This window comes from Arachis ipaensis, chromosome B02 (assembly GCF_000816755.2).
Source record: "Arachis ipaensis cultivar K30076 chromosome B02, Araip1.1, whole genome shotgun sequence".
Lineage (NCBI taxonomy): Eukaryota > Viridiplantae > Streptophyta > Magnoliopsida > Fabales > Fabaceae > Arachis > Arachis ipaensis.
This window is the reverse complement of record NC_029786.2, coordinates 81,874,004-81,882,658: the sequence shown is the minus strand read 5'-3', so window position 1 is coordinate 81,882,658 and position 8,655 is coordinate 81,874,004. Positions and strand designations below refer to the sequence as shown.

The 8,655-nt window shown below is 35.3% G+C and overlaps 1 long non-coding RNA gene and 1 pseudogene across 1 annotated transcript; one reads left to right on the top strand and one right to left on the bottom strand.

The window, feature by feature from the left end:
* Window positions 4,731–6,768, bottom strand: LOC107628418 (annotated as a pseudogene).
* LOC110268924 lies at window positions 6,020–7,140 on the top strand. Its single transcript, XR_002357670.1, has 3 exons — window positions 6,020–6,034; window positions 6,091–6,809; window positions 6,845–7,140. It is a non-coding gene; the product is annotated as an uncharacterized LOC110268924 (long non-coding RNA).

Here is an 8,655-nt window from a genome sequence, read left to right as displayed (position 1 = left end):
TTCTTTCTTTTCTTTTGGGTTGTCGTTGTTCTGTTTCTTGAAAGTTATCTTCTTATTTGGACAATTTGCTTTGAAATGTCCAGCCTCACCACATTTAAAGCATGTTCTCTCCGCGTGAGGTCTAGATTTTGGCCTAGACTTTCCACGCTTATTACCTTTTCCTCTTTCATTAGTCCTTCCTCTAGCCGCGAACAATCCTTGTGCTTGATCATTATACTCTCTTCCATTTGAAGATGACATTACACTTGTAGCAACCTTACGTAGATCATCCGCTAAAAGTGATGCCCTCGTCTCATCCATGGTCAGAGTGTCACCCACCAGCATCAATGTCTGCACCAAATTTTCATAGGACTTTGGTAATGAAAGTAACAATATGAGTGCCTGGTCTTCATCATCAACCTTCACATCTATATCCTTTAAGTTTGATATGATCCTATCAAACTTATTGATATATTCTCGGATTGAGGTGCCTTCCTCCATCTTGCATGTATACAATTTGGATTTTAAGTAGATCCTGTTAGTTAGAGTCTTCGTTATGAAGTTACTCTCTAACTTTGTCCAGACGCCTGCTGTAGTTGTTTCTTCGTTTACCAAGAAAGCAACATCCCTCTCAAGGCATAAGATTATTACAGCCCGTGCCTCAAGATCTAATTCTTCCCAATCCTCATCTTTCATTTCTTCCGGCTTTTTCTCTTTTCCCGCTAGTGCCTTGTGTAACTTTTGTGATATAACCAGATTTTTCATCTGCACCCTCCAATAGGAAAAATCGTTTTTTCCATTGAACTTCTCGATTTCATATTTGCCTACTTTGACATTACTACTAGTAGAAGCCATTATATTCAAAATTGAATTATACCACTCAAATAATGAATAATATAACGTTGGTTCTTGATACCAATTGTTGAGTCTGCAGCGAAATTTTGACTTCTAATAGATAGAAAGTAATATGAAATTGAACATTACTCATAATAATACACTTGCTATATAATTATTAAAGAGAAAAAAGAAAGAAAATGAATAATTACTATGGATGTGAATTCCTTTAAGTTTAATTGAATTGAATACATTTTAATTTCACTCATTTATATAGTTTCCTAACTTCTGTAAATAACAAGAGAGCATACTATAAAATAGTTTCCTATAAAAACTCCTTAACTATCCACCATTTTCTCTCTTCCATCCTTTGTCTGCCTCCCTTTGTTTTCTCTATGCCTTTCTTTTATTCTCACAATAAGAGATCTGAATTTGATAACTATACTTTGTAAATATGAGACTAATAGGATTACCTGAAAGATAAAAAAGAGTACTACCTGTACTTAGTAGAACGAAGAAGAGGACGCCATGAATGAGAGTTGTGCGTAAAATAAAAAGGTAACCACAATATGAATGAAGAAAAGTGAATAATAATTACATTTTACACCAGTTTTTAAAATTCAATCACTCTTTATTAATAAGGTTAAAATGGAAATACAAAAATTGGATATCATTCTCTCTGTATTCTCTTTATACCAATTATCATATATTTTTTTTAAACATATTAAATTATATTCTAAATAACAAAGGAATACAATGTAGTCCATAATTTAGGACAGAAATAAAATAAAGAAGTGTGGGGATCGCAAGCCAATGAGTTATAACTTAAATAGCATAGTTTTTCCATACTCAATTAAGAGGTTGCGGGTTCGAGTCTCCTATAAAAAAAAAGTGTGGGGGATCCCAAATTCACTTTATAAGCTATATCTCCTGGCAAAGAAACTTTTAACTACTTTGCAAACATCTTCACATATTATTTTGAGTAAAGTATCGTTTTTGTCTCTAAATTTTTGGAGTAAGTTTTAAAGTTGTCCCTAACGTTTCAATCGTCCTATTTAAGTCCTTAACATTTCAAAACTGACTCAATGTTGTCCTGCCATTAGGGATCCGCTAATAGAATTGATGGCGGGACAAAATTGAGACAATTTTAAAATGTTAGGGACTTAAATAAGACGAAAACATTAGAGCCAAAAATGATACATAGAAATAAATTTTAATTGTATCCTTCAAAAATATCAATTTTTTACTATACATAGTATTCAATTATTTTTTAATCACATCTAAGTAAATTACACTTAATCATATTACTTTCATTTTAAATAAATTAATTTTTTTTATAATTTTATTCTTAAAGATTTTTAGTTATCATGAAATGTTTGTAGAATGACTAGTATATAAACTTGCAGAAAAGAAAAAAATAATATATATACAATAAAATATAAATTATACCTTTTGTCTCTAATGTATCAAAATTCTTTAAAATTATAAAAAAAATTAATTTATTTAAAATGAAAGTAATATGATTAAGTGTAATTTATTTAGATGTAATTAAAAAATAATTGAATACTATGTACAGTAAAAAAATTAATATTATTGAAAGATAAAATTAAATTAAAATTTATTTTTATGTATCATTTTTGTCCCTAACGTTTTCGTCCTATTTAAGTCCCTCACGTTTCAAAATCGTCTCAATTTTGTCCCGCCATCAATTCTGTTAACGGATCCCTAACGGCAAGACAACATTGAGTCAATTTTAAAACATTAGGGACTTAAATAGGATGATTGAAACGTTAGAGACAACTTTGGGACTTACCCCAAACGTTGGGGACAAAAACGATACTTTACTCTATTATTTTTTAGTAAAGTATTATTTTTGTCTCAAACGTTTGAGATAAATTTTATTTGTGTTTTTAACATTTAAATCGTTCTATTTGTATTTCTAATATTTGAGAAGTGCAGACAAATGTTGAATGTGAAATGAATAAAGGTGGTATTGATAATGATTGATTGATATTAAATGACTAATGGCATATGCACTTTTATTATCTGAGATACGAGTTTTTCTGGGTAGACGCAGTGGCTTGCTACCACTCGTTCCAGGTTTGAGACTCGATACTCTGTTGACCCTACGCCACAAGATGTGGCCGAGCACTTCAACTCTCCGGAAATTCTCCCAATGATATGATAAAAGAATGATTTTGATTATATGCATAGACTCTTGGGGATGCACGCACGGAAGGACTGTCCAAGGTTAGCTACCGGACATGTCGGGTTTGGTTATATAACCGACATATGAGACTCATCAACAATAGGGCAGACACACATCATATGCTTTTGTCTGTTTTGCTTGAGTGTGCATTATTTGGTTTGCCTAATTGACTAGCCATGCTTAACTGCTAATTATTTTACTTGCTGTAATTACAACCTATTTGTATTTTCTTTACTTGTCTTGTATGTCTTTGCATCTGAGATATCCCTTGTTTGGCGAAGGTGTGATGATGGTAGTTCCACCGGTGTTTCGGAGGGTTGGAGGAGACGGAAAGTGAAATGTTAGGTTAAAGTTATAATTAGGACGAGAATACCTTAGATAACTTACCAAACTTTGGTTTAGTATACTTCTTAAGTTTAATTCTGAGCATTGGTGTTCTAGGAATACCTCTGAATTTCTCGAGAACTCCTGATTCTCATTCCATACATATATTGTTGTTTTCAAATGCAGATCGAGAGGCACCTCGCTGAACATATAGAGTTTTATGTGCAAGTGAAGTTTGGTGTTTTGGGATGCTGTATTTTGTATTTATGCTATATATATATATATATATATATATGTATTTTATGTTTGTCTCTCTTAGAGGTTGACATGGAAAAATAGGTTGTCAGTTTTCTATTTTGGGACATTTTGGGTTGTATGTATATATGTATTTATATTCCAGCCGGCCTTGGCTACGCATGTCAAGTTTGGAGCTTGATATTTTGTATATTTGATAAGCTTTATCCTTTCTTTTTTACTAGGCTATACATTTACGTGTGCGACGCGCTTTTCTTTTTGCAGTTTTTTGCTTAAGCTTTTCTTCAAGACTCCTAGGTATGAATTCTTTCAACTATATATATATATATAAAATTATTTTAGAGGTCGTAATATCTCAATCTGCTGTCGCGCTGACCTTTACCTTTACCTTTTTCTTTGTGAACTAGTTTATTTACCTTCGTTCGTTCACGAAAACGCAGGAACCCTTATTCATTTAACACTACACCCAGACATCGATGCAGCGGCTCTTGCTCATTTGACACTATACGTGAGCCATACAGCGCGTTGCTTCCGGGTAACGACCTAGCTTTAGTGTAATAACGTCTTTGATCCATATCATGAAGATTCGACTAAGTTTTTATGTTGGCAGTCGAAGGCTTAACACAACCCTTCTCCTTTATCCGGACTTGGGACCAGCTATGTACTGCAAGTGTAACATAGGTAGAATTGTTATAATTAATTAAAATAATATAGAAAGGTAGCATCTTAGTAATTTTTTTGAGAAAAATGCGGCACACTCATAAAAAAGTCTCAAAACTAAAGAAGATCTTCAAAATGAGGAGGCGACAGATGTTAGTGAATTAGTAAATGATCCTGCATTAACTTCTCTTGAACCTAATAGAAAACCATGTCTTTTATAGTCTCTCATCAGATATGTGGCTATTTGAGCACTCAAACACAATGTCTTTTGCTACTCTTTCCTTTTTCTAATTTCAGTTGTCATGTGTTACCCAATTAATTAGGTTAATTGTGTTAATCTAAATGTTTGAAGAATCCTTCAATATCAACTATCAAGCCTTTTGCGCTCTCAAATCAAAACCAATTTTTTCAAAGAACACTTCTTAAATTAAAAGGCTTTCTTATTTTATATAGTTCTTACTTCTTACAATGACTGAATTGATTTGTCGTTTTAAACTTTACTTCCTTCCTTGTTCCTTCACAATCCCATGAAGTATCTAAAGATCCAAATATTGAGAGTTGAATTCTCTAACAACTTATGCTGTGCACTTTTTTCTTTCCAACTATTGCAGCTATTTGAGTTAGAAAGTTGGAGAATCCACATGATTGACAGCTACTATTTTACATTTGCATTGTTCTCTCTTTAGAAAGAATGCCGGAAACCTCTTCTAATCTTCCTACGAAACGGCCGGCATGCCTCAATGCTGAGGTCAACAGCTGCCTCAAGTGCCATGAAGATGGCAGCATCCTCCACGCACGTAACGTGTCGCAATGCCAGCTGGACTAACGGTTTACTTCGTTTCCCTTCCCCTTGAACTCTACAGCTCATGACAAAGCCTCCGCCTACCGGAGTCAGCGCACCAAAGTCCCCACTGCTCTGTGGACTAGGTACTGGATTTGCTGAGGCGTTTGCAGTCCGCATGTGTCTTTCAGTGTCTATGAAAAACTCACCACCCTTTTCAGCACTTAAAAATATTTCTGACATGAGAAGTTCACCGCCTTCCCGAGCCTCAGATAGGACATGGAATCTAAAGCAGACAGAGTCTCGGAGGCCGCGTTCGCGCCAAGCTTCAAGCTTTCCCCACGGCTGCCAGCTCTCTGGTCTACAAGCGTCCGGACGAACAATTAACCAAGCTCCTGGGTTGGACCTTGCAACCCAATCACAACCTGAAGATGGAACAAAGGGAGTTGTTATGAAGGCTGCAGCTACAGCTGAGCCAGATAGATCATGTATCTTCACCTTCCACCCTTTTCTCTCTCCCTCTCGATCTCCAAGTCGGAAATTGTAGAACCACACCAATAATTGCTCAATGGATCAATCTGGGAAATCCTGTTATTTCATAACTATCAAAGACTTTATTAACAACAGAACAAATTTACTGAAATCTGAACATTTTGTAGATTCAGATCCAACAGACAGAAATAGTGAAGCTAACACACTACAGTTTCCAATTAAGACTATTCGATTTGGGAGAAAGATTTTATTCATTAGCAAAAATTTTGGGCTTTAAGTTCTTATGTAACATATAGTTCTTTTCTTTTTTGGGGAGATTTGTAAATTAAAACCTTCCATATTCAGTGGTAATTTTATAATAACATGTTAATTAATGAATAACCATTTATGATGCAACAAACTAGACTTTCAATTCATGCAGACACCTGAAGCAATATTTATTTGGGGCCGAGATTTGGTGGGATATGGCTCTCTGAAAACATGATATTCAGTATGATTTTGTAAAAGGGATGCATTTCATTTGACGAATTGTCATTAGTGCCTAAAGAAGTGAAAGATAAATCATAAATGAATTTAAAATTTTCAGTTCACCTGTCCTTAGTAAACTTGACAGTTGACACTGAAGATTGGCTGCTTGATGGACCCTTGCAGTTGAACTATCTAAGGACTCAATGTGGTAACATCTTCAAACTGGAATACGTATCGAGCGTCGGGATCTAGCTTAACTCTTACGTGTAGCTCGGCAACTGGCCATCCGTTCTCTGGTTTTCTCTTCCCAATACCTATCCACCCACTAAAAAGAGTCAGTGGCTTTCCTTCGCGCCACTCAGGGCCTACCTGTATTTTAAAAATCCCAATTTGCTGCCTTTTGATGCCAACTCCACAATGGGAGCCCTTCCTACCTGAGAAAATAACAATCTCCAAACCAGCATGAGTATTATAGAAACAACAGGGAGCCAACAATGCTTTTAGATCAGATTCCTCAAGGTAAAAGCTAGTAGCAACATTCTCGACTTCAAGTATAGCTTCGGTAGAGGATATCAAGGGGACTAATTATGTTTGAACAGGAAAACCCCGGAGCCGTATCTCACAAACAAAAGGAGAAGGTGGCTTTTGAGTTCTAGATCTTCCGCTGCTTCCCTCAATTCCGGCACATCGTAGCCCAAGAGAGCCTATTGATAACCTAATGAAGGCCTGAGGATCCATATTTGTCACAATCTTCCCCCCATTGGATACAAACAACTACTTTCTAAGAGCTCAATGTCTGCGAAATATGTGAATTAAATGATAATCAAATTCCGAATAAATAGAAAGCAGAGAATTTGGCTTTAAACAATTTCCATTAGACATGACTATAAGTTTGAGACATAACAGAAAGTAAAAATTTGATTAATTTACAAAACTAATTTGGCTAACATTTACTCATGTTACACAAAGAAAACAAACTTTACTTAGATCTTGAGATTCTATTATACAATCAAATTCTTGATGACTTGGTCACGAAGGTTTATGCGTTACGAAGGTGAATAGTAGTTGAAGGTTATAAGCTATTAGAACTAAAGGAGGAAAAAGGAAAAAGACAGATAAACAAGAGCTTTCGGTAACATTAGAGGAAAATCCCAATGTCGCCAAGCACTAGAGGATATGAATTGAAGATCAACAACTGCAATTTTTGTTGTTCTGTTGAATAAGTAGCTGCTAATATCAGATAAAAATGTAGTTAATTCACGCCTTGGGTGCATGCAGCAACCCATTGGCCAGGGACAAACCCTTAAATGGAGCTCCGATTCGCAACGGATTAGTCATTGACCTGCCGGGTTTGAGGATACCGTGGGAAACCAAAAAAAATTCACGCCAACCGTGATCATTAAAAATCTGATATTATTTCAAATTATATCTATCTTTGTGTTGCAATTGCAGTTATGATGTTGAAAGGGCAAACTTAAATAAGCATGACCTCTTATCAGCTTTGCATTTTGATCCATGATACAACTCTCCGATTCAAGTATGTATTCGAACTTGTAAAAGGCTCACTCCTTGCTGACAAAGATATCAGCTTAAAAGCAGGAATTGGAAAAATCTTAGCCATAAGCACTAAAAAGAAAGGGAAGGGAAAATAAAAATGGGTAAAAGGATAATCAATGGTTGAGATACTTTTTGGATAACGAAATTCGTTCCGCAGGAGTACTGTAGAAGATCTCTTGTTCAGGTCATCGGTTACAAAGTTTTCACAACTTTCTTCCACTTTAAGAAAAATAAAGATCAAAACAACAATTAAATTAGAGCAATGCACACTTGGTTGACGAAAAAGGTGCTAACAGAGTCAAATTATTGATTTGGTTCAGCTAAAACCGATCTGAAAGTTAAAATCAAAAGGATTTATCTGCATATTCTTTTCAGTTCAAGAACACACTGACAAAGACAACTAAACAAGTTAGATCAAATTTGATAATTTCTAGAGAGCCTTTACACCAACCAAGTCCTTATCTAACTATGAAGAATATTACAAATAGCGGGACAGGGAATCCTCCCAACATTATTCTCTTCAAAAATTCAACAAAAAAAACATATAACTTGCACGTCAAGGGACTGTGAATTCAGAGCACTTTCCAATCAGAATCACTCAACAAATCCAAGTATGAAAAAGATCCAAGTATAAACTCTCATCACAAGAAGTAGTGAAATTGTGAACATGACAAAGGGTCAAGTGAAAATTCTAACACCACCCCATAATTGCATCAATGAAATCATTAGCTTCGATTTACCTATACTGTTCAATGGCTATAAATCGAAGCTATTACATTCGATTTAGTAGGGATGACTAGTTTCGATTTACTATGGGCATAGTTGTAAAAACCGGATCGGACTGGCTGGTTCGATTGAAAAACCGGTAAACTGGATCTTTAACCGATCCAGTTGATCAATATGACTAGACAAAAAAGAGAACCGTTGAGATCTGGATTGAACCGGCCGGTTCTGATGAAAATCGGAGACCGACGGTTTTTGCTCAACCGACCGGTTTGGAAGCTTTTTTTTGTTAATTCATTTTCCAAACGACCTCGTTTTGGTTTATTTAAAAAAAAAAAAAACTCAAGTCTCGTATGCGGTATACCCCCAAATC